At 39.7% G+C, this 26,418-nt stretch overlaps 1 long non-coding RNA gene and 1 pseudogene across 1 annotated transcript in view; one reads left to right on the forward strand and one right to left on the reverse strand.

Annotated features, from left to right (window-relative positions):
• LOC123382735 overlaps positions 1 to 26,418 on the forward strand; it is a 543,574-nt gene that overhangs the window by 491,166 nt on the left and 25,990 nt on the right. The window lies entirely within an intron of this gene.
• The window catches only part of LOC101091990, a 94,011-nt pseudogene continuing 90,064 nt past the window's right edge, over positions 22,472 to 26,418 (reverse strand).

A 26,418-nucleotide genomic window follows, 5' to 3' on the forward strand; every position in this document is an offset into this window, starting at 1 on the left:
CCCTCGACTTTCTGGACAATCTGAAATTCCTATGTTCCTATGTTCCTCTATTACATGCATCCAGAGATTTTGATTATCTTCTTAACTACTATACACCAGCACCTTGCACAATGCTTGCTATGGAATAGATGATCAGTTAATTGTTTAAACTAATGACTGAATCAATAAATGAATTTATACATCTCTTATGCTCTTCCTCCTGATCCTTCAAAATGATGCATTTCTGGTTATCTCTAGCCTCCTTGAGATTAGCAGAAATTTTTTTTATTTTTATTTTACTCCCATTTATTTCAGATTCCAGCTTGGATGGAATACTTTGGTAACACTTATCTTTGTCTTTATTTTTTTTTTTATTTTACTTTAGAGAGAGAGAGAGAGAGAATGGGGAAGGGGCAAAGGGAGAGAGAGAAAGAATCTTGAGCCCCAATGTGAGGCTCAATCCCACAACACTGGGATCATGACCTGAGCTGAAATCAAGAGTCAAACGCTCAACTGACTGAGCCACCCAGACGCCCCTGTCTTTGTCTTTATTAAGTAACTACCACCATCTATATGTAATTTCCACACCAACATGAAAACTCTAAGAAGAGGAGCTCTAGGGAACTGTCACTGGAATATAAAGTTCTCAAACAATTACCCTTAACATCTTAACAAATCAAATATGATCCCAGAGCACAGTTAGTATATAAGTGATTGTATAAGTCTAGAGAAACCATCTTTCCACGCAAAAGATATTTCAATTCTAGTTGGGAAAATGGCAGGCACAAAAAGCGGAAGAGATCTCCAGGATACACGACCCAGCTACCAAAGCATCCTTGAAATAGATTGATATAATGATATAGCTTGGCCAATTAATTAGGGAGGAAGGCAAGACCAGAACTCCCAGTAAAAGCCCTAGAAACCCTGTAAGTTGTGCATACAGTGACTACATACAAAATAGATTAGGTTGCCCACTGTCAACAGAAAACATCTTGAGGAACATCACTTCTGTAATTCTCTGTATTTGAAGAGAAATTCATATTAGCACACAAGAAACATAGGAGCTACCTTTCTTGTCTAGTGAGCATAAGTTGTTCTTGCCAGAAATTCTCTTTTCTCCTGGCCACTGACTCAGTTATCACTTGGTGATTCTCAGGAATTAGCCAGCTAGTTTCCTATAACAAAATTTAGGTCAAAACTACAACTTCTGTTTTTTTTTTTAAAAAGGAGTGGTAATCAAAGGCACCCCAACATTTCAAAATCAAATATATATCTGCATTTCTCATCTCTCTTTTATTCTCTCAGTGACATTCAACGCTGCACTCTTCCTTTGTAAAACTTTCTCTCCTGGTTTGAGGTTGTGCTCTCTCCTGGTTTTTCTTTTAAGTTTATTTATTTATTTTGAGAGACAGAGAGAGAATCCCAAGCGGGCTCCACTGTTGATTTCATGAACTGTGAGATCATGACCTGAGCCAAAGCCAAGAGTCGGATGTTGAATGGACTGAGCCACGTAGGTGCCACTCTCCTGGTTTTTCTTCTGGTTCCTTGGACACTATTTCTTGTTATGGAAGAGTCAAAATATACAAGGATACATTATATTCTACATGGAAACATCTCATGCTTAAATCCTGGATGCTTTGGTATAGAATCCTGGATTTGACTCTATGACCTTAGACAAATTATTCCATGCATCTAAGCTTCAATATTTTCATCCTCAGAGTGAGAGCAAAGACATGGGAATCTGGCAGAGTGGTAGATACACACTAAATTTCATTTATATATCATCATCAAAAATTGAATAAGCATTGACACTGGACTGCATTTCACAGGGAGTTATTATATACCCCCCTTTAATAATTAAATAATTATTGAATAATTATTATTATTATTTAAATCAGTTTACACAACAATGCTAAAATTACTCCATTTTTTAAAGATAGCAGTTTGACAATTTCTGGTGGCTCGAAGTGAACCAACATATGATTGGTTCTCTGTGTTAGTTTTTGGATGTAGGTAGAGGGATGGGTTGATCACAACATCTACAGAGGACGGTTATTGTACTCATTATCCAGGAGATACTTGCTGAAAGATTTACATATCTTATCTCATTTAACACTCACAACAATCCTGTAAATGAGATACTAAAATATTCCTGTTTCACAGAAGAGTAAACTAAGGCACAGAAAAAATGAGAATCTGCCCAGTCACACATCACTAAGTGGCAGAGCCAGGTATGTTTGATGTCAAACCGTCTCCTGCTCACTCTCCACCCCAAACTTCTTATCAAAAATCTGCTTTTTCTTTGTGGTTCTAGAGTCAATTTTTGGATCTTAGCCTAGACATTTAAACCCCCTGCTTCTGAATAATATGTATGTAGATATTTACAATAAAATTGTTAAATTCTATAAAGTCTGATGTCTCTCTTAGCTTGGACATGTGATGATTCTTTGATTTTATACATATAATAAATTCTTATTAAGGTAAAAGTGAAAAGTGACTGATAAAAATTTTGGTAGGTCACCTGCACTGACCAACTGAAGCGGCACTTGCCATTTATTAAGTAATAAGTGCTTTCATTAAAAAAAAAACTCATTTTGAAAGAGAATTGCAGGCATTGACTACAAGCCAATGGCAGCAACATCATTCAGCAGCAAATCTGTCCCAGATCTATCAAGACGTACTGTACTGATGACTACCTTCTCTATGTCAAAAGTGAGTTATTCGTTCAACAAATAGTTGTGACAGACACTGGATTCAGCCGAACATGGTTCTTAAAGACTACTTTTTGCCTATATGGTGGACTACACTCTCTGCAGGACCCTTCTCCTCCTGTTTCCTGGATGAAACACACCTAAATGCATTTCTGGGATATCTGTGAAGGCTCCAACCAACAACAGCCCCAGAAAACCAAGTCCTCCCTCCCCCACCAAAAAAGAGTGAGTTGAAATCAGAGTAGGAATCCATGAGGAATAAGCAAGAGAAAAATGTAAGATTTTCTGCAGGTCATTTGATCAGAACTGCAGCTAAACGAGAAACTAAGCCTCAGATTAGGCAACCTACATCAAAGACTCCCACAGAAAGTCAGAAACCTAGAAAGAGGTGAAAGTGGTCCCAGTTTGGTAGTGCCTCCTGGATGCTGGTAGAAACAACTGGAAATCCTCTACTAACTGAAACTACTTCCAGTTTATGGCCTCAGGATCCTCATAGATTAACTTCAACCAGCTAAGAACTCAAAGAAAAATTGCTTAGTTTCCCAGTCACCAAAAGCACCTGAGAGGGTGTTTCCCTGACTGAGTTTCCTAGACTGAGAGGGAAAACAAAACAAAACAACAGTAAATTTAGAGAACAAATTACTAAAACTCTGTAATTAACTGATACCTAATATAAAATAATTATGTATGAAATGCTTCTAGAGATGGAGTCACAAAAATGAGCAATAATCAAAAGACTATCATAAATGGACAGGCAGGTGTGAAATTAAAAAGTATAGTTGTCGAGGAGGAGTTTTGAAAACCAGAGAGAAAAGGCAGATCACCTACAAAGGAATAAAAAATTAGATTAAACTGGCAGCTGACTTTTCAACTATAACAATGGAAGCCAAGCTAGTGTTTTTAAAGTGTTGACAGGAATTAACTGTCAACCAAAAATTGTGTGCTATTAAGACTACCTTTCAAAAATTAAGTTTAATAAAGACATTTCCAGATAAATAAAACTAGTAGTCACCACCAACAGACATCCCTAAAGAGACTTCTAAGAATATATTTCAGGCAATAAGGAAGATGTTCCCTGAAAGAAGTCTAAGCTGGACTTAGAAGCTGAAAAAAATTATGAGCAAAGAAAATGGTAAATATATGGGTGAATTTAAACATTTTATTTATAGGAAAACCATAATAATAAAGACTGATCAATGGGTTAAAAAAGAAAGAACCTAAGAACGTGTATGGCAGTAATAGTATATAAGCTAATACAAAAGTGAATGAAAATAAAGTCTTCTAGATCCTTATCTTGTTCAGTAAAGTTAGACTTTGATATTTGATGTTTGATATTTGATGGCAAAGTTGCAAGAGTAATTACTGAAAGCAATAGAAATAAAAATGAAAAACTAGAGGGGAAATAAATAAAAATTTAATTAATAAAAAGACAAGAGAAAAGCATGAAAAAGTAGAACAAATACAAAGCAACAGTAAGATGGAGTGGGAAAAAAAGTCAATATATATGAGAATAAATTTTTTTAACTGTGATGAACTAAAGTCAACAATTTAAAAGATATAGATTGTTCACTTAGTTTTTAAAAATTGAGTTATATCCTATTCACAAGAGAGCCAGTTAAAGCCTATTTACAAGAGAATTGTCTAAGGCTGTCAGCAAACTATGGCCTATAAGCAAAAATTATGCTCGCTGCCTGTTTTTATGAAGTTTTATTGGAATAAGACATGCCCATTTGTTTACATATTGTCTTTGGTTGCTTTCACTTTGCAACAGCAGAGTTGTATCATTGAAGAGAGTATGCACTGCAAACCTGAAAATATTTATTCTGGAACTTTACAGAAGAAAGTTTGCTGATTCCTGACCTAAAATAAACATGTGGCAAGGTTAAAGGTTCAGTTAATCTAGAAGACATTTTTTTTTTAAATTTTTTTTTTCAACGTTTATTTATTTTGGGGACAGAGAGAGACAGAGCATGAACGGGGGAGGGGCAGAGAGAGAGGGAGACACAGAATCGGAAACAGGCTCCAGGCTCTGAGCCATCAGCCCAGAGCCCGACGCGGGGCTCGAACTCACGGACGGCGAGATCGTGACCTGGCTGAAGTCGGACGCTTAACCGACTGCGCCACCCAGGCACCCCAGAAGACATATTTTTTTAATTAACTCTTTGCAACTAAGAAAGTAACCAAACCTTGACAAGACAATTTAAAGACAACATAACTAGGGGTGCCTGGGTGGATCAGTCGGTTAGGTGTCCAACTCGAATTCAGCTCAGGTCATGATTTCACAGTTCATGGGATCCAGCCCTGCATCGGGCTCCACACTGACAATGAGGAGCCTGCTTAAGATTCTCTCTCTCCCTCTTTCTGTACCCCTTCTCTACTCTCTATCTCTTCTCTCTCTCTCAAAATAAACATTAAAAAAAAAGACGACATAAGTAAATAGAACAGTATACTATGCTCATGGATTACAAAACTTAAAATTGGTGAGATGTCATTTCACCCCAAATTGTTCTATAGATTCAGTTCAATCTCAATCTAAATTCCCAGCAGAGGTTTGTTTTGTTTTGTTTTGGATTTTAAAAGCTTATTCTAAAATTTATATGGAAATGTAAAGAACCTAGAATAGCCAAGGCAGTCTTGTAGAAGAATAAAGGTGGACAACTTACACTATCTGACATCAAGACATTATGAAACTGAAGAAATTAAGACAATATTACAATGGCACAAAAATAGAGCAACAGTAAAGAATAGAAAGCCATAAAAATACCCACACATATACAGTTACCTGATTTGTGTCAAAGATGCCAATTCAGTAGGAAAAGGATAAACGATTCAAAAACTAGTGACAGATCATTGGATATCCAATTTTAAAAATTAACCTTAGTTCCAACTTTATAGAACATCTAAAAATCTATTCCGAAGAGATCGTAAGCCTAAATATGAAAGCTAAAGCAGTAAAAATTTCTCATAGAAAAAAATAGAAGAATATTTTCTTGAACTTGGAAAAGAGAAAGGTCTTTTAAACAGGACACAGAAAGCACTAACCTTAAAGAAAAGATTGATATATTGGACTTCCTTAAAACCAAAAGTAACTATTAAGATAATAAAAGCCAAGCCACGCAGAGATTTTTTTAATACATATATTTGACAAAGACTTATTATCTATATCTTTAAAATTCTATAAATCAATTAGGGAAGGACAGACAAACTAGTGGGGGTGAAATGAGTAAAAATCCAAATACTTACTTAAGGAAAAAAAAGAGAGAGCGTGAGATCCAAATGGCCAAAAAGCATATGAAACTGTGCTCAACATCATTAGTCATCATAGAAATGCAAATTAAAAACCACAATGACATACCAGTACACACCCACCAGAATTAATAAAATTAAAATACAGACAATACCAAGTGTTTGCAAGGGTGTAGAGCAACTGGAATTCTCATGCTAATAGTACTAATAGGAGAGGAAATTGGTGTGCTTCAGCTTACAAAACTATTTGGCAATATTTACTAAGATGATATATGTACTTAATTTATGACTTAGCCGTTCTCCTGGGCATTTACCAATAAATGTGAATGCTTATTCCCTCCACAGAAGGCATGCACAACGTTTGTAGAAAGGCCATTTATCATAGCTCCACCGTAGAAACAACCTAAATGACTAGGGAAGATAGATTGGAGACATATTCACACAATGGAGTTCTTCAGGACAATTTTTTTTTAATTTTTTAATGTTTTTATTTATTTATTTTGAGAGATAGAGAGGGAGGGAGAGAGAGAATCCCAGGCAGGTCCCATGCTGTCAGAGCAGAGCCCGATGTGGGATTCAGTCTCACAAACAGGGAGATCATGACCTGAGCCTAAATCAAGAGTCAGACACTTAACCAACTGAGCCACCCAGGCATCCCTCAGAACAACTTTAAAAAACAAATCTAAGGGGCGCCTGGGTGGCTCAGTCGGTTAAGCTTCAGACTTTGGCTCAGGTCATGATCTCAGGGCTCGTGAGTTTAAGCCATGTGTTGGGCTCTGTGCTGACAGCTCAGAACCTGGAGCCTGCTTTGGATTCTGTGTCTCCTTCTCTCTCTCTGCCCCTCCCCTGCTCTCTCTCTCTCTCTCAAAAATAAATAAGCATTAAAAAAATTTAAATCGGGGCTCCTGGGTGGCTCAGTTGGTTAAGTGTCTGACTTCAGCTCAGGTCATGATTTCATGGTTCATGAGTTCGAGCCCCACATCTGGCTCTGTGCTGACAGCTCAGAGCCTGGAGCCTGCTTCAGATTCTGTGTTTCCCTCTCTCTCTGCTCCTGCCCCACTTGTGCTCTGTCTCTGTCTCTTAAAAATAAACAAATATTTAAAATTTTTAAATAAAAAAATAAAAAATAAAATACAAGATAAATCTGATACACAAAACAATATAAATTTCAAAATCATAATACTAACAAAAAGGTACAAAAAATACACGTTGTATATTTATATTTATATGAAATTAGCCATATTAACAGATTAAAAACATATAATTTCAATAGATGAAGAAAAAGCACACAAAATTTAACACGCTTTTATGATAAAACCTCCCAGCAAACTTGAAGTGAACCAACTTCTTCAACCCGAGAATGAGCATCTGTAAGAAACCCACAGCTAGTAGCACAATTAATATTGAAAGACTAAATGTTTTCCCCTAAGACTAAAAAGAAGGCAATATATAAAGAAGTCTTACACTGAATGCTTAAGAAGATAATCCAATTTTTTAAATGGGTAAAATATTTAAATAGTCATACCACAAAAATTACACAAATGTCTGATGAGCACATGAAATGATGTTCAACATCATTAGTCATCAGGGAACTGCAACACAAAACCACAGTTAGATAACTACACACATTAGAATGTCTAAAATTTGAAAGACTGACAATAGCAAGTATTGATGAGGATGTGGAGAAACTGAAATTCTCATATATTCCTGGTGAAAATCGAAAATGATACAAGCATTTTTTTTAACGCTTGAGCCATTTCTTATAAAGTTAAACTTACGTGTACCATATGTCCCAACAATCCCACACCTAACTAATTACCCAAGAAAAATGAAAATATGTCTCCACACCAAAACCTGTACGTGTACATTCAAGGCAGCTTTATTCATAATAGCTGAAAGCTGAAAACAACCCAAACATTCATCAAGAAATAAATCGATAAGCAAAGTGTGATCTATCCATCTCATAGAATACCAATCTGTAATAAGAAGGAAATAATTATTGTTACATACATCAACACAGATAACTTTCAAAAACATTCTGCTGAAATAAAGAAACAGAGACAAAGAGTAGATGATAATTGTTTCAATTTACTTGAAATTCTACAAAAGGCAAAAAACATTTCTAGTAAAAATAGGTTAATGGGAGAGAGAATGACTGCAAAGGGTCATGAAGTTACATTTGGGGAAGATGGGGAAGGTCATATTTTAATTGTGGCGGTGGTTTCATAGGTGTATACATCCACTGAAACTCATCTAACTGTATTCTTAAAAAGGGTGCACTTTATTGTTGATAGCACTGCTGTAAATGTCCAGCAACTGAGGGGTGCCTGGGTGGCTCAGTTGGTTGAGCAACCGAATCTTGATCTTGGCTCAGATCATGATCTCACACTTTAGTGAGTTTGAGCCCCTCATCGAGTACAGAGAATTCTCCCTCTCTCTCTCTGTCCCTCCCCTGCCTCCCCTGCTCAAACTCTCTCTGTCTCTTTCAAAATAAATAAATAAACTTTTTTTAAAATGTCCATTAAAAAAATAATAAATAAAATAAAAAAATAAAAAAAATGTCCATTGACTGATGAATGGATAAAGAAGATGTGGTGTGTGTGTGTGTGTGTATGTATGTGTGTATGTGTGTGTGATGAAATATTACTTGGCAATCAAAAAGAATGAAATCTTGCCACTTGCAACAATGATAGAACTAAAGTGTATTATGTTAGGTGAAATAGTCAATCAGAGAAAAACAAATATTATATGATTTTACTCATGTGGAATTGAAGGGGAAAAAATGAACATAGGGGAAGGGAAGGAAAAATAAGAAAAACAGAGAGGGAGGCAAACCATAAGAGACTCTGAAATTCAGAGAACAAACTGAGGATTTCTGGAGGGAAGGTGGAGGGGGATGGGCTAAATAGGTGATGGGCAATAAGGAGGGCACTTGTTGGGATGAGCACTGGGTTAATTATATGTAAGTGATGAATCACTGGGTTCTACTCTTGAAACCAATACTACACTGTATGTTAACTAACTTTGCTTTAAATAAATAAAATTAAAAAAAAATTTTTTTTCAACGTTTATTTATTTTTGGGACAGAGAGAGACAGAGCATGAACGGGGGAGGGGCAGAGAGAGAGGGAGACACAGAATCGGAAACAGGCTCCAGGCTCCGAGCCATCAGCCCAGAGCCCGACGCGGGGCTCGAACTCACGGACCTCGAGATCGTGACCTGGCTGAAGTCGGACGCTTAACCGACTGCGCCACCCAGGCGCCCCAAAATAAATAAAATTTTAAAGCTTGAACTTTAATGTGTGTAAATTAAATCTCAATAAAGTTTATTTAAAATACTATAGGGGCGCCTGGGTGGCTCAGTCAGTTGAGCGTCAGACTTTGGCTCAGGTCATGATCTCGCGGTTTGTGAGTTCGAGCCCCACTTAGGGCTCTATGCTGACAGCTTGGAGCCTGGAGCCTGCTTCGGATTCTGTGTCTCCCTCTCTCTCTGCCCCTCCCCCGCTCATGCTCTGTCCTCTCTCTCTCTCCCTCTCTCTCAAAAATAAATCAACATTAAAAAAAATAAAATACTATAGATTAAGGGTGCGTGGGTGGCTCAGTTGGTTAAGAGTCCAACTTTGGCTCAGGTCATGACTCCTGGTTGGTGATTTTGAGCGCTGCATCGGTCTCCACGCCGACAGTGGGGAGCCTGCTTGAGATTCTCTCTCACCCTCCCCCTCTACCCCTCCCCCATTCTCTCTCTCTCTCAAAAAAAATAAACTTTAAAAAATAAAATACTATAGATTAAATTAATTACTATAGATTAAAAGACTATAGACTAATAAAGCAACACTTTGAGGAAGATGTACAGCTTTGCATGCATACATTAGAAAGAAGTGTTAAAATTAATGATAATAAGCTTCCAAGCTAGGAAGTTAGAAAAAGAACAAGAAGAAAAAAAAGCAAAGAAAGTAGCAGACGAGGGGCGACTGGGTCGCTCAGTCAGTTAAGCGTCCAACTTTGGCTCAGGTCATGATCTCGCGGTCCGTGGTTTCCAGCCCCGCCTCGGGCTCTGTGCTGACAGTCAGAGCCTGGAGTCTGCTTCAGATTCTGTGTCTCCTTTCTCTCTCCTCCCCCGCTCATGCTCTGTCTCTTCTCAAAAATAAACTTTAAAAAGAAAGAAAGAAAGAAAGAAAGAAAGAAAGAAAGAAAACAAGAGACGATAAAGATTAGAGCAGAACTGATTGAAACAGAACAGAAAGAAACAAAATAAAGAATCAACAATGCTAAAAGTTCTTTGGAAAGAATAACAGACAAGTTTCTAACAGTACTGCTTAATACTGCAACCATTAGTCATCTGTGGCTATTTAAATTTAAATATAGATGAATTGAAGTTAAATACCATTAATGTAGTTCCTCATTATGCTAGCTTCAAGGGCTCAATAGCCACATCTGGCTAGTGGCTACCTCATTGGACAGAGCAGAAAAGAGCATTCCCCCCTCACTGAAAGTTTTCTTGGATAGCTTTGCTCAAACAAGTCAGATCATAAAAAAAGAGGAGGCCTATACAAGGTCCCTGCCCTCAGGAAATGTTTGGCCTCATGAGAGAAAAAGACAAATTACACAGGCAACTACAACATGATAGAATTACTCTCATGCGCTCCGATGATACTGAGAAGTAAAAGGTTCTATGCAACCACATAGGAGGAACATCTAGCCCAAGTCTGCATCACCCTAGAGGGTTTCTCAGAGGAAGATATTTTTTAAGGTAAGTGTGAGGTAGCCAGAGAGCTAGGAAGAGAATGTACTTGGCTAGAAGCCCTGACCCCTCAGAGACAAAAGGTGACGGTATTGAGTACATCTATCCATCACGACCTAGATGTCTAACACTGTAAATTTCAATTTCACCCAACAAATATTGACTAGAGTCCTGATGCAGAGAAGGCATCTGTTCTACTCATTGGGGTAAAAGAGTGTGAGAAAGAGCCATACTTTCAAGGAGCTCACAACACAGTGGGAAGATAGACCTTAAAGACAAAAAATCATGCAGAGATTGCATAGTATCCCTATCAGCTTTAGAAGCCACCTAAGCCATACACTAGTGATCATTTACTCTAAGGTATATAAGATATGGTGGGTTTTTTAACTGACAGAAGAGAAGGCTGGAAGAGAATTTAGGGAGAAGTAGGGAGAAAGAAGAAGGAAAGAACAGAGGCTTGGCAAGGATCTTGACAGCATGGATACACTGCTAAGCACATATCTCCCTACCATATTAATGGAGGTGGGTAGGCAGGAAGAAAAAGGCACTTATTAGCAGCTTGCTATACCCTCCTGATCACCTTTATCCATTGCCAGCCATGCTCCCCCTGCCCTGCATGGAGAAGACTGTGCTTGCCAAGATCTAGGTACAGCAAGGAGGATGGTGTGGATGGACAGAAAACATCAAGAGACAGAGTCACATGTAAGAAGCCAATATCCTCTTACCCTCAGCACTGCCTCTTAATGGGCCACAGAGCCCTGGGTTGATGGCACCCAGAAAAGCAAAATAGATATTGCTATTTTTCTTCCTTCTCAGAAAACTGGAAGACGATCTACACTTTCCAAAGTTCAGTTAATTCAGGAACAAATACATATTGACACTTCTGTGTTCCAAACTCTAGAGAATCAATGATGAACAAGAGGGTTGTTTTGTTTTGTTTTGTTTTGTTAATTATTGCATGGGGGCTTGTAGAAGAGAAAGATACAAAAAACACAAGGGAAACTACATGGTGCCATTAGAGTACATAGGAAGGGTACCCAGTCTACCCTTGGGTGGTGGTGGGGTTGGGGATCATGGCAGGCTTCCATGAGAAAGATGGTTCCATCTAATGATATGTGACACTTGGTTTCCTTTAAACCCCAGGGCAGAGGTTCAGGGGTTAAGGGAGGAGATATCTGGCTACACAGGAAAAAGAGCAGTGGTATGGAGGCCAGATCTACTACAACCCAAGTAAAGTCAGCTTTCCCAGTCATTGGTGTGGTCTCCTTCTAGGGCACCTTATGGATAAAAACAAACATGTTGTTTCCAAGGCCAGGGTTCAGTACCAGGTTAATCTAATCCCTAAGTCTTGAAATAACAGGAAGCACAAAGCAGACCTGACCCCAACTGGCCCTGCTGCTTTGTTGAAAGCCAATCACCTGCTGCTTTGCTAGCCAGTCACCAGCCCCCAGAGCTGGAGGCCATGCCAGAAAAAAATGTGGGTCCCAGGAGCAAGGTGTTGAAGTTGAAGGCAGAATTCATCCACATCTAGCCCCAGACAGGAGGTTGCAAAAGAGAATTATGAAATATGAAATATGTAATGCAACCAACGCTGGCATCTTAACCAGATGGGAGGGAGATGGAGGGATGGATGCATGGATGCATGGATGTGTGGATGGATGATTAGAAGAAAGAGTAGAGGGAGGAGCAGAATGTGCAGCAGAAAGCCTCTGGGGTAGAAGGGAAAACTAGTGTCATGTGGCCAACCAGTCGGGAAATGCCTCTGGTTAGAAATAAGCCAACTACACCTCCCTGGAGTTGACCACATGACATTTTTCTCTAGTTTTCGGCCAAAACCAAGTTTGTGCCATCAGTGCCGAAAGGCTTAAAATTCAAAGGAAACATTTCCACCACTGCGGGTAGTGTCTGGGGAAGTCCGTGTTAGTTAGCTCTACCCTGACCTGAAGGATGATCACTTACTTTCAGGACAGGGACTAAGAGAGGGTTGTCACCAGGAAAGATTAAAAATGAGACCAAAGCAACCACGACCACAACAAAAAGAGAGAGAGAGAGAGAGATAAAGAGAGACTTAGAAAATGAACACCTACTTGCTTTCGGATGAACAAGTTGAGTCAAAGTGGTGTTGAGGTGATAGATCCTATATTGTATGTAGCCAAGAACCCCCCAGAACTAAACAAATACAGTGGTTTTCCTATCCCCAAAAAAATATGATTGTTGCAGCCTCTACTGGTGGGGAGAAGGTGAGAAACACATTCTAAAACGCATAAAGATTTACATAATGTATATAATTCAATTGACTGTTTTGTCTTGTCTCTTTTGTGTTTTGTTCTATTTTGTTTTGAATTTACTTCTGTTGAGCCAGCCTGAGTTGCAGTGGTGAAGCAGCAAGAGATGGTTTTCTTACTTCAGGAAAATGCCACCTTTCTTCCTCACCCCTTCCCTTTGCAGTCGCCTCCCACCCCCCGCCCGTTCCTCTCTGTCTGTACATCTGCACTGCCCTCAGCATCCAGGGCTCCTCATGCCAAGGCTTTGACAAGCATCCTTTGTATTATTGTGCACTACAGCCCTGTGGAGGGGTCAGCCAAAGTATCATTTTTGCCATTTTACAGATGCGAACACTGAGAACAAAGAAGTATAATGACTTGTGCTGTAGTAAATGGCAGAGTTCTAATAAGAACCCAGGCCTTTCAACCCAAGTCTCAGACTTTCTTCAAGCAGATCATACTGGATAAGTGAAGTTAATTATATGTCAAACCAAATTTGTGCTCACACAAATTTGTATGAGCTATATCATGGGTAGCTATATCACAGATCCCTAAAAGTGATGCTTCTGAACTAACAGCTATGCATGATACATCCTCAGTTGGTTAAAATATTCCTCTTACATATATGACATCAAAAACACCAGTCACTTAGAGAAATGGCTGGACTATAATGTCTCTTATTTAAGAATATTTTTAGTGGTGCCTGGGTGGCTCAGTCACTTAAGCGTCCAACTCTTGGTTGTGGCTCAGGTCATGATCTCACAGCTTCATGGGTTTAAGCCCCATGTTGGGTTCTGCCGCTGGCAGTGTGGAGCCTGCTTGGGATTCTCTCTCCCTCTCTCTCTGCCCCTCCCGCACCTGCACTCTCTCTGTCTCTCTCAAAATAAATAAATAAACTTAAAAAAAAAAAAAGAATATTTTTTGAGTACTGTAGTGGATGCTATGGCATTACCACCCAGATCCTTGCATCCAGAATTAAATAAAGCACACTCATTATTCCCTTAGCTTTGGAGAGTTTGGGCAGCAGCTGACAACTCTAGGTGAGTTATCTCCTGGGAACTGCTCTCTGGCCCGTGAAAGCTGCCTTTCTTGAGGCCTCCACTGGGTGAGCCAACCTTCATCCAATGACTAGCAGATGAGTAATGAAAGCCCACTTCCTTTGCCTCAAGAGGGGAGGGTTCTGAAGGGGTCATTCCAGCTTTAGAGTTACCCAAGGTATTGATGGGATCTCATGAGGTTTTCCATTTCGACTCTTTCCTCTGCACATCCTACTGCCTTCATTCCCTCTCAGGTGTGAGAATATCCCCACACACAAATCCCTGTCTCATGTAGATGTTTTCCTGTAGAATTCTATCAAAGACAAGCACAGTGAGATAGGCACTGTAAGCTGCCTTTAAAGAAGTTGGCCTGGTGGGGGAGGCAAAGAAGCAAAGGAGTAATCACAGTATAGGATGGTATGTCTACAGTGGAGCTATAAACCCCACGGGGGAGCTGGGATGGCAGGGTGTAAATTCCAGTCACAGAAAATAGTGTATCCCTTGATAGTCTTTTGTTATAAAATGTAGATGTCCTTGGTTCCTTTCTCATAACACTGATTTCAATGGCCAAGAAGGCTATGATGATCCATTTGGGTATGAGAAGAAAAGGCCAAAGGACTAGCTCAACCAAGATTGTGACGTTTACATTTCAGAGAAATGAGGATTTGTTTTTCTGCCCTTTTCCTTGAGATATCTTTCTACTGGTTTAGGATAGCCTAACTTCTAAAATTCAACATGTTTTATCTAAAGATTTGCAGCAGGTAATTCATAAATGTTTTTTGTAGTGACTGATTTGTAACCCTGAGATTAAGGCTTTTTCTGGGAATGCTGCAAAACAGTGAATTTGCAGAAATAATCAAATGTGTAATCATGAATGTAGAGTTCATCTGCTCCTCGATCTATAATGACTAGATAAATTAGAATTCCAGCATGCCCCTGTAGTGGATGTGTGTGGAGCATGATGGATGGGGGGTACAGTGTCAGGGCTCAGGGGCTTCTCAACTCCAAGGACTAAGTGATATCTAAACCCATCCTCAAATGGCCTCGCATGGCTAAAATTACTTTGGGGCTGGCTTCTCCAATCTCTGGAAGCCATGTTTTATTAACTTAATCCCTAGGCTCTATTGGTTGGTTGATAGCTGTTCATTATAATCCCCCAACTCCTCCAGAATAGATAATGATATATAGGTAGATGATGATGATGAGATGATAGATAGATAGATAGATAGATAGATAGATAAAATAAAAGCTGAAGTTGATCTTTAAAGCAGCCCCTGGGGAAGACCAAGCAGCCCCAGAGTCCTTTCTCTTTAGCCCACCCATATTGGGGGTTTCTCCAGCCAGGAACTTCCTATGAGGAAGAGGAGGAGAAAAGACTATCAGAGGCTGAAATCCTCAGTCATTCAGAGAAGACATGAAAGATAGTATCGGCCACTGGTGTTTAGATTGCACTTTATCAGCCCTTAGAGAATCTCAAAGGTCCCTGGGACACTTTGTCATCATGGAGGGATTTTCTTAAGGTAGGGGTTTCCCCAAGAGTCTCTGACAAGTTTCCCTGTCTGTAGTTGCCCAGAGCCCTCTGTCTCACTGTCCAAATGACCGGATTTTGTTGATCATCGGATGTGTGATGCTACGTATATTAACTGAAATATAAATAACTGGAATTTTTTTCTACCCTTTGCTTTCTTTTGGGGTGGAGATAAGTTTGCTGCAACCTTCAAAGTGAACAAAAGTAACATAAATTCCAGTGTCCTGGGACAAGTAAACTGTCAATCCAAACTGTTATAATTGTCACAACCAGTCTCTAAAATATTTTTACTATTAATCTATTCTATTTAAGGAGAGGCAGCATGGTATATTGGAGGAGTATATCTGACTTCAAATCCCAGGTCTACCAGTTAGGGTTAATGTCACATTGAGCAAGTTACTTAGGCCCCTAAGCCTCAGGTGTGTCTATCAGTAAAGTGGGCGTTCTAATGACTATGTCATTGCAGTTCTTATGAAGAGGAAAGGAATTGTTAGTGAAACACAGGACTTGTGTGCTTACCAAATGGTAGCCATTCTTTTGTATTTTTTTTTAATATTAAACATGTGATGCTAGTTTCTGCTGTGCTTCTGGGTTTTTTTTTTTATGTTTATTTATTTTGAGAGAGAGAAAAAGTATGAGCGGGGGAGGAGCAGAGAGAAAGAAAGAGAGAGAGAGAGAGAGAGAGAGAGAGAGAGAGAATCCCCAGCAGTCTCCCCCTCAGCATGGAGCCCGATGAGAGGCTTGATCTCACAATCTTGAGATCATAACCTGAGCCGAAATCAAGCATCAGACACTTAACCAACTGAGCCACCCAGGCGCCCCTCATGACCATTCTTGGTATAGTTTTACCCACTATAAATACTCACTACAAAAGTTCACTGTCATTAAAGACGAAAAAAAAAAAGAGTTTCATTTAATATCTTGATGCCTAAGTATCTTTATGCATAAAAAAAATACTATAGGACTGGCTGAATTCTGTGGTTTCTTTCAACTCAGACTTTCTACAGTTCAGTTATAATTAACATGAATGAAACAGATAGAGAAACCATTATTTTTTAAAGTTTCTTTTTTTTAATGTTTTATTTATTTTTGAGAGAGAGAGCAAGCACAAGCGGGGGCAGGGGCAGAGAGAGAGGGGAACAGAGGATCTGAAGCAGGCCCCTTGCTGACAGCAGAGAACCTGATGCCAGGCTTGAACCTGCGAGCTGCGAGGTCTTTACCCAAGCTGAAGTTAAACACTTAATCGACTGAGCCACCCAGGCACCCGAAACTATTATTTTTATATAGAACTTTAACAAATGTGTTCGATAGAAAATTAGATGAATCAGAACCCCACATTTCCTAGCATTTTGACTAATTAAAATGTGACAGTTGTTGTTTTTAAAGCATTTCAGATTAAAAGGAATAACAAGAACATTCAAGAGTCTATAACATAAAATTCCATTCCCTGTACCACAAATGTCAGTATAGCCCTTACCTGAAAAACCGGGTAGTAATGTAATTAATTCTTTGAATTGTTGTGATGATTCAGGTTTTAAACAAATGCAAATCATTAAGCCTAATCGCCTGGCACATAATAAGAGCAAAACAAGAGCAGCTATTTGTATTAGCTGTTATAACAAAAGCATTTCCAAACACTCCTGGATCTCTGCAGGAATGGCTCCTCCACTCACTGATTCATTCATTCAACCAATATCTACTGAACACACATTGTTTACAAGGCACTGGTCTAGTCACTGGCAATGGGGACGCGAGGGTGAAGAGAGGGCTCACTCTGAGCCCATCTCCTTTGAGAATCTTTCTCTGACCACTTGAGCCTGGGTCACACCCCATCCAACACACCACCCTGTCACCCCTGCAGGTCACTACGATTTGATTCAGAAGTGCTTATCACTACCCAAAATTATCTTTTTCATGTATTTGTTAACTCACTTGTTTTCAGTTCGCTCACTCCAGCCCAACCCCCCCAGGACACACATTCCACGGAGGCAGGAACTATGTCTTCTCACTTACCACTGTATTCCCTACACAGTACAGGCTTAGGCTGACTCAGGGCTCACATAATTCAACCTCACTTTCATAGCAAAATTCCAGAGAAGAAAATCATCAGAACAATTCATTTGCTTTTCTTTGTTGGTTATGTTGATGTGTGGAATTAATGAAAGAAAAGCTGAAAAGAGATGAAATCATTTAATTCACAGAAGCAAACACCCATGAACAATGGCCTTCAATTATCCGGAAGTCTGGGTTCTAATGCTGTGAGACTGTGTGCAACACAGCCTCCCCAACCACATCCTGATCTATAAAATAGAAAGGACGGTGTCCTCTCTGACAAACCCACTTGTAGAGCCATCATGGGGCAAAAACATACAAATACACAAATGTAGCTGCCATTCAGACCCTATTCCTTACCACATTCTTCACACGCATCTGCCCAGCTGGGTCTTACAAAAGCGAGCCTTTGAAGTACAGAAGAGCAGGGATCATTTTCATTCTGTTTTCCAGAAAAGGATACTGATACGTACAGAGTTCTTCGGACTGTAGAGCAAGGAGAGAAGGGGGAAGGAGGAAGCGAAGGGTCAAGCAGCATATTTGCAAGATGCTACTGTTCATCCACACTCACTTTCATCATTTCCTGTGACCCTCTTAGCCACCCTCGTCCCACTTTATAAATGAGGAAACTGAAGTCCAGAGAGTTTAAGGGAATGGCTTTCCCACAGGGAGCCTACTGGTAAATGGAGACAACAGGCTCCACCCATTTCAAACCCCACACTCTTCATTTTCACCCTGTTGCTTCCAAGAAATGATCAAGGGCAAGAAATTTGGGAGGAGACAAACATGCTATGAAAAAGAAAATTTTTAATCACTCAATCATTTTTTAAATAAAGGAGAATTATCAACTCTTTATTTTTTTTCCCAGTTGAACTCTGGGGGGAAATGTATGTGGAGCAACATGAGGTTCGCCACGGGGAAGACTTTAAAAACAGATACAGTGTTTTCATCACTAATGAGCTAATGAAAGATACCTTTGGAATAGGGTTCCAAGATGTGTGTAAACCCTGACACCAGGGCGCCTGGATGGCTTAGTTGGTTGAGTGTCCAACTTCAGCTCAGGTCAGGATCTCGCAGTTTGTGGGTTCCAGCCCCGCGTCGGGCTCTGTGCTGACAGCTCAGAGCCTGGAGCCTGCTTTGGATTCTGTGTCTCCCTCTCTCTGCCCCTCCCCTGCTCACGCTCTGTCTCTTTCTCTCAAAAATAAATAAACATACATACATAAAAATTCTGACATCAAACCTTTCATCATTCTAGGAGGATTTGAATGAGAGTCTATGTGAAGACAAAGATGTTAACTTAAAGTTTCTAGTTGTGATCCTTGATCTTTATAAAACAGAACTGTCTTTTCATATTATAAAAGGATATATTTTTACACACTTTTAAAAATTCAGAAGTGAATAATATAGACAGTACCCCCACAAACTCGCCTCATAATCCAGAGACAATCATCCTTAACAGCTTGACATAGTTACTGTCTACACTGTATTTGTTTATGCATGCATAAACTTTTACCTGCTTGTGACCATTCTGTACATACTGTTCTCTAACCATTTTTTCTCACTCTTTATGATAGACAGTGTCTCAAGTCAATAAGATAGATCTACCTGTTTCTTTTCAATAGCTACGTAGTGGATATACCATAAGTATTATTTCTTTTGTCTTTGTTTAGGAATTTAATACAATCTTTTCAGAGACGGAACATATTGTTCCACCAGTTTTTGTTTTTTTTTTCATTCTCCTGTCCAGTTTGAAGTTCCCACACAGTTTTAGTAGGTCCTACTATATAGGTGTGAAAACAGTCATTTCTTTCTTTCCCAGAAGCTTTTGCCACTTGGTCCACTAATTCCGTGTATGTAAGAAATATTGACAAAAAAAATAAGCATTCATTTCTAGAACAAAAAAGTCTTCAGGTAAAGGTTACGGAGTCTTCTGCTTCATACAGAACTTGTGAAAAATAAAATCTTTATTGCCTGAGGCTTAAAGTCAATATCCCATGGCCGGAGAAGTGACCACAATCTCACATCGTGGAAGTACTTAGAATGCTTATAAACCACGTAAAGGACTTTGGACTTCACCCTGGAGGCAGTGGGAGTTGGTGGGATATGGATGTGTTCTTTAACTGGAGGACAGCATGATCAGATAAATGATATAGAAAGATCTCATGGGCTGAAGATAATGGTTTAAAATGAGGAGAACCCAAGAGTGAAAAGACCCAGTTGCTCATGAATGAAAAGTTTCTTTTAAAGATTTAAGTATTATACTTTATTAATACTTTATTTTTCTAAAGCTACTGCTCTATATACTTTATTAAGGTATTAAGTATTGTTGGGGAAAATTGACTCTAAGCCTGGGTATAATCACTGCTGACAGAACTATAAATACAAACTCTGACCTTACCTTCTAAAATGTCCCTTGCCCTTGGTAAATTGCCAAAGAACTGACTTTCACTTCCACGCTTCTATTCCTTACCACATGAACCTCTCTCTCTAGAGGGCTACTCAAGTATCCTCCCGACATGGGAACTACTCCCTCCACAGCAAGAGAGAGGGCAAGGAGGAAGCCTAATTAGCCTTATGACCTAATCTCAGAAGTCACACAATGTCACATCCACCACATGTATTTCATTAGAAGTAAGTCATTTAGTCCAAATCACACTCAAGGGGAGAGGAACTAAGTATCGTCTCTTGAAGAGGGGAGGGTCAGAGAATTCATTGACATATTTTAAAACCACCACAGGAATCCAGTTTCAAATCCAGACGGATGCCCATGAGAACCAGAGCCTGAGGGGACTGTGAGACATAATTCTCCAGGAATTGATGAAAGCAAAAGGAAATTCTTCGGACTTCTACAGACCTTAGAAGTGGGTGGTTTAGTTTATCTAGACAACTGAGGCGTGGGGAGGCCAGATGATATTTTAGTAATACTATGAACCTCCACATATTATCAGCTCTGTTAATGAGAGCATAACATCTAACTCTTTCCTGTCATTCCTCGTGAACTATGAGAACATCTCAAGTATTTCATCATTTCTATGTATTCCAAATTTTAACTCCAACCAAGAAAATTTAGCACATACATTAGTGTTCAGGGAGTGTGTTCTTCTCTTCTGGAGCAGGATTAGACATATTTCATTTGGAGAATGTGAACCTTAAAACAAGCCTTCAAGTACCTGGATACTCTTTTCTGTTCAGGCTTCTGTGAAAGACAACTTTAACTCATGTGTGTTTGTGTGCCAGAAATTAGATTGAGAAATTACATTCTTAAACCAGGTTATTGAGCCAGTCGGACACTGTAGGGTACAGGCAGGAATAAACTTTACTTTTTATCACCACTGTCCCCCTTTGAATCCTGTATAATTAATTCATTTACCCTCCCTTAAATGAAATCTCAAGCAGACCTCATAGTTTTTCCAATCACTCTCAAACAGTAAAATACTACTATATTTTATCTGGCCTAAAATGAGCATACCTTTCCATTTTAACATCTCATCTCTGAGTCTTAATGTCATCGTATAATCACAATTGGAGGGTTTTTTTTTTCCTTTCTTAGTTGTATATAAAATAATGGAGCATCTTATCGTCAATAGCATCTTAGAGTCAATGAAACATAGTATCTCTTTTTCTACTATTAAGAAAATCTATTTAAGCATAGTAACCAAAATTCTATTCTCATCAAATTTAAAACTTCTTCCTTCTGGGGGCTCTGGCCTACTGCAGGGTTGGGAGCTGGTAATGAAAAACAAAATGGGGGTGCTTAGATTCGTATCTACCTCTTATTCTACCGTCTCCTTCATTCCCTAGCTGAGGCCTTGGGACCTCTCAGGGATTGGAATAAGGTGAGTGAAAAGAAGTCAGGGTAAGTAAAAGTACAGTTACAGTACAGCTAGTTATACTCTGGCAGAGATAACCTCTCTGTGAGGGATGTTCTAAATGTCAATTCTTTCTTTCTTGGAGTGGTTTTGTGGCTTTTTCAGAGACAACTTCCATCACTGGAAATCTCTCGCCTACGGTTCCTTTGACGTACACCATGCCTCCTCCAGCTGGCCACTTACAACTTCCTCTTTAGCCACTGGTTTCTTATAGCCCACCCCTCCGTTGGGTCAGTCCCTTTGTGTGGAGTCCCATTCGGAACAACCCAGTAGGATTCCCTCCTGTGGGGCCTCACGGGTTCATGGGGAGTTCAAGCATCCCTTGTCACACCAGCCGCTAGAAGTTGTGGTGGATTCCCGCAGGGCCACCTTCCCTTGTTCTGCTACAAGTCAGTGGAGCTCAGACCAGTGACTCTCACCTTTAGACTCTGTGGTTGTGGGTCAGCTGCTAATCCCTGCATCCCTCCCACTTGAAGGAACACATGAAAACCCTCCAGATGGTCTCCATGAAGCATTCTCACTGGGTCTGAGGACACCATCTTATTACTTGCCGCTTGGAATGCTCAGTCTTGAGCAACCTGACTTCTGTTTTATATTTCATGATCAACTTTGAGGCAAACACACTCACACATAAAATGCTAAGTAAATCAAATTTTGTTTATTAAATCAATTCATGGACTACTTTTTCAAAAAAAAAGTTGAGAAATTCTTTGTCATAAAAAATATGAGTAAGGTGAGATATAATAACTATTTACTTTATGCTAGGTCAAATTATATACTGTTGAGGTATTGAGGACAAAACCTCAACAATGTGGTTATGTCTGCTAAGACTGCATAACCTAAATCTAATCATGAGGAAATGGCAGATAAAGACTCCAAATACAGAAATCAAATCAAATTATCAGCTTTCATACTGACAAAGATAATTGGGGGAATTTAGGGGCCAAATGCTAATGCCTGCTAGTACCTCACTCCTGAATTAATCAGACTTCACACCGGTCCCCCCCCCCCCCCCCCGCCCAGTTCTGTGCATAAACCATAGGCCTCTTAATTCAGGGGACAATGTCTCCCCTAGGAGAAAAGGACCCTAAAATACATGCGGGGCTCTGGGGTAGGCAGATCTAAAAGAGAAAAGAACCCAGAAAGGGCTGAAATACACAGCCTCACAAGGCCCCCAGCAAAATTACAAAGATGAGCTTTGTAGATAGTTCCCCTTCCTAGGGGGGGATCTAGACCCTCAGGCACAGGGCTTGAAGACTCGACAACATCTTAGCTGGAATTAACACTTTCCTCCAGGTGAGATATACTCCAGGTAAGCCTAGCTTTCTTCCAAGGCACAAGTCCTGAAAGTTAGCTGAGGAATTAAAAAAATAATAATAATAAAGAAAGAAATTCCTTTTTTTTTAATGTTTATTTTTGAGAGACAGAGATAGACAGAGTGTGAGTGGGGGAGGGGCAGAGAGAGGAGACACAGAATCCAAAGCAAGCTCCAGGCTCTGAGCTGTCAGCACAGAGCCTGACACAGGGCTGGTACTTATGAACCATGAGTTTCAGCCCCCAATCACCAGCACAGTCAGCCTGTGTAAGTGGTACCCCTTCATGATCAATTCTTTCTCTCAATCTCAATCTCACTGAAGCTTTGAGTAGGACAGATTTTAGGGTGGAAATTCCCTTCCTTTTCTACCACATGGTTGAAAATTCTACTTTGATGGCCTGTGCAGGGATTCTGTGAAGAAGAGAAAGTGGATCCCTCTACGTGAGGGAGCTGAATACTTTAGCGGTATCCGTTTGCTGTCCATTATACAGGTTTTTTTTTTTCCTTCTGGTTTATCATTTGCCTTCAATTTTTTTGACATTGGCCGAAAGAGAACTTTCTATGACTTTTATGTACAGAAAACTCAACAGCGTCCACTTAGCCCAATTTGGTGACCAGTCTTTAGCCTTTGCCTTCTCCGACTTGGCAATGCGAGCTACTGACTTTGGGCCCTGATGTTGCCTCCCCAGTGACAGGCTATCTCATCATATCTGTCACTGTCACTTGCCCTGCTGGCTTCCACCAGCTTAGCCAGAACCCCTTTGTCTTCTGAGTTAATTTGTGTGAAGGTGACAGTGGTGCAGGTCTTCCAGTGAACCAGATGCCCCAGCCTAGTCTTCCCCTGTATGATGCCACAGGGAACCCCCATATTACGACACAGGGCAAGCAGGAAGACAGCCAGCTCAATGGGATCCACACCATATGCAATCACCACCAGCTGAGCCTTCTTGTTTTCCATCAAGGTGGTGACAGCGTTAACCACAGCTTGAAGGGCAGGAGGCGTCTTAGTGGGGACATCCCCTTTGCTGGCAGCTTTCTTCTCAGCCCAGGCCAACGATCTCTGCTTCTTCTCTTCCTTTGTCTCTGGTCTCTTCCTGTGGGCCAGCTTAAGCAGCTGAGAGATGTTTGGTGGTCCAAGAACTGGGTGAACTGGTTAATCTGGGAGGCAGACACTGATAGAGAATAGCCCTTTGCCACTGCAGCCAGAGGTAGTGGGGCCATTTGACAGAGCAGGTAAGGTCCCTTTTGGGCTGGATGTCCTGTCTAATGCCAAAATTCTTGGGCCTTTTCTCAAACAGGGGATTGACCACCTTCTTGGCCTCCTGCTTCTTCACAACAGCAGGGGCCAGGGCCACCTTCTTCCCCTTAGCCTTCTTTCCTTTTGGCATCTTCGATGGGCGGAGGAGAGAGCCATTGTCTTCAATTTTATGTGATTTCCTAAATACAGATATTTTGAATACTTAGCATGTTAATAGAAAATTCAAAGACAATAAGGAATTCATTAGGAACACAAGATAAAACCTTTTAACATTTTTAGTTATTAGCAACTCACTCATTCATCGGAAAATTGAGTTTTGTTTTCAACTATGTGTGTACCATGCCCACTTTACTTCAGAATAACTTTGGAACATCAGATCTCATACAAAAATACCTCTAATTTTGTGTCTCTGAAGCAGTAACACGTTCATTGAGACAGCATATTTTAGCATCTTTCTCATAGATCTTAAGTTTTCTAAGAAGGTACAAGACTGATCTGATGTTCAAGAAATTATCTCACTTTTGATCTTCTCTGGGTTTTTCTTTCTTTTAAAAGACCATAGTCCCTTTAGATAATCTCTCCTAGAATTCAGCACATTTTTATAGACTATCAATATTTCTCTTGAAAACTTGTCAATTTTCATTAATCACAGAAAGCATATCTTTTCTCTTCACATATTACACACACTTTTTAGCGTGGAAGCTAAATGTTCTTATTCTGAACTATCTGGTCATTCAGGTTTAAGTGTATCTGTAGTATGTAAATAGCAGTATTTGGATTTTGCGTTTGAAGGCCAGCCTAAGAGTCTTAGTCTTATAATAGGGACATTTGGAGCACTCAAATTAATTATTCTAAGCAATATTCTTAGTATACTACTATTATCTTGCATGCTATTTTTATACTTCTTGCTATTTCCCTTCTTTATAATCCTATCTTTTGCTGCATTGACTTGTATTAGCTTTTTCTTGTTTTCTAGAACTTACTGGTCATATGCCCTATTTATACTATTGTCATCTTTACATAATAGTTATCATAATAAATACATCTGAACCCATATTTCTGTATAAAAATCAATCATGATTTCCACCTGTGAAATACGACCACCTCTCCCCTACCTATCTTACTAGTTTTAACTGAGCTCTCTGATCCAAACAATTATTCTGTTTTTTCTTACTTTATATATCTTATCTTCTAAGAAATATTGTTTACATTTTCATTGTGTTATAATCTTAGTAACAACTCTAAAATTTACTGGCCTGTCTGCTTACTGATTTTTGCTTTACATCCTTCTTCCCATTCTTGAGCTCTTAATTTTGATTCATTTCTCAGCCTATTGAACCAAAAGAACACTTGCTAAGTCTCCATTAGGCTGTATATGCTATTGCCCCCACCTACACTTTCCTCAGCCTTAATGCCTACCATTTGATTGTATCCAACTTCCTACTCTGTGTTCCCACAGCACGTCCATTGTGCATACTTCTGATATGGAACTTATTTCATTCTGTGCATGCACTACTGGAATTTAAGCTCCTTGAGAAAGTGAAAATTAGTAGTAGGAAACCTCATTAAAATGGAGTCAGGAAGTTTCAGCAGGGGGAGCTCTCATGAACTACGCTCATAGTCATTTGCAGACCCAACAGGAAGAGCCAGATTTGACCTTGCCCAGACTTGACCTTGTACATGGATACAACTCTACTATTCCAGCCAGAAGAAGAGATACTTTCCTCATTCCCTACTCCACAACCCACCCCCATCTCCCCACCCCTACAACAGCTCAGTCAATGAGAAGCCACCACACTTCAAACTCTTAGCTTACAGCAATGGACTTTTAGTTCATAACAGCCTTCTCAACATGCCCCCTTTCTTCTTAAAAAAGCGTACCTCTCCTTTGTCCGCCAGACTTGCCTACAGTTTTATGACAGCCTGTTTGTCCCAGATTGCAATTCTCTTTCATTCCTGAATAAACCCATCTTTTGCTGTTAAAATAACTGGCAGTTTTAATTTTAATTTTAACAAGAGCAATTGTGGTTTTTTTTTTTTTCCCCTCTGTCATTTCTGCTTTGTTTCAAGTTAGCTACAAAGAGTCTGGGAAGCAAAAAATAGAGACTCTGTCACTATTGAAAGAAGAAAATCATTAGCTGAATTATTTAATATTTGACCACTGGGAACATTTCAGTATTCCATGTGCCATGCTGTAATGCTGAATTTGTAGACAGAAACACAGAAGAGAGAGAGCTGAAAGACATCAGTCCCTTCTAGGAGCCATTCATCTGATAGTCAAAGCCACACTCTCCCATGTGAGGTACAATCAAGAAGAAGGCTGAGCACCAGACATGAGCTACGCCCACACTTAAGTGACAGGAGAACGGAGCGGGGCAGGTGGTGATGAGGAGAAGCAGGTAGCAGATTGAATCAACCC

Source organism: Felis catus, chromosome F1 (genome assembly GCF_018350175.1).
Source record: "Felis catus isolate Fca126 chromosome F1, F.catus_Fca126_mat1.0, whole genome shotgun sequence".
Taxonomy (NCBI): domain Eukaryota; kingdom Metazoa; phylum Chordata; class Mammalia; order Carnivora; family Felidae; genus Felis; species Felis catus.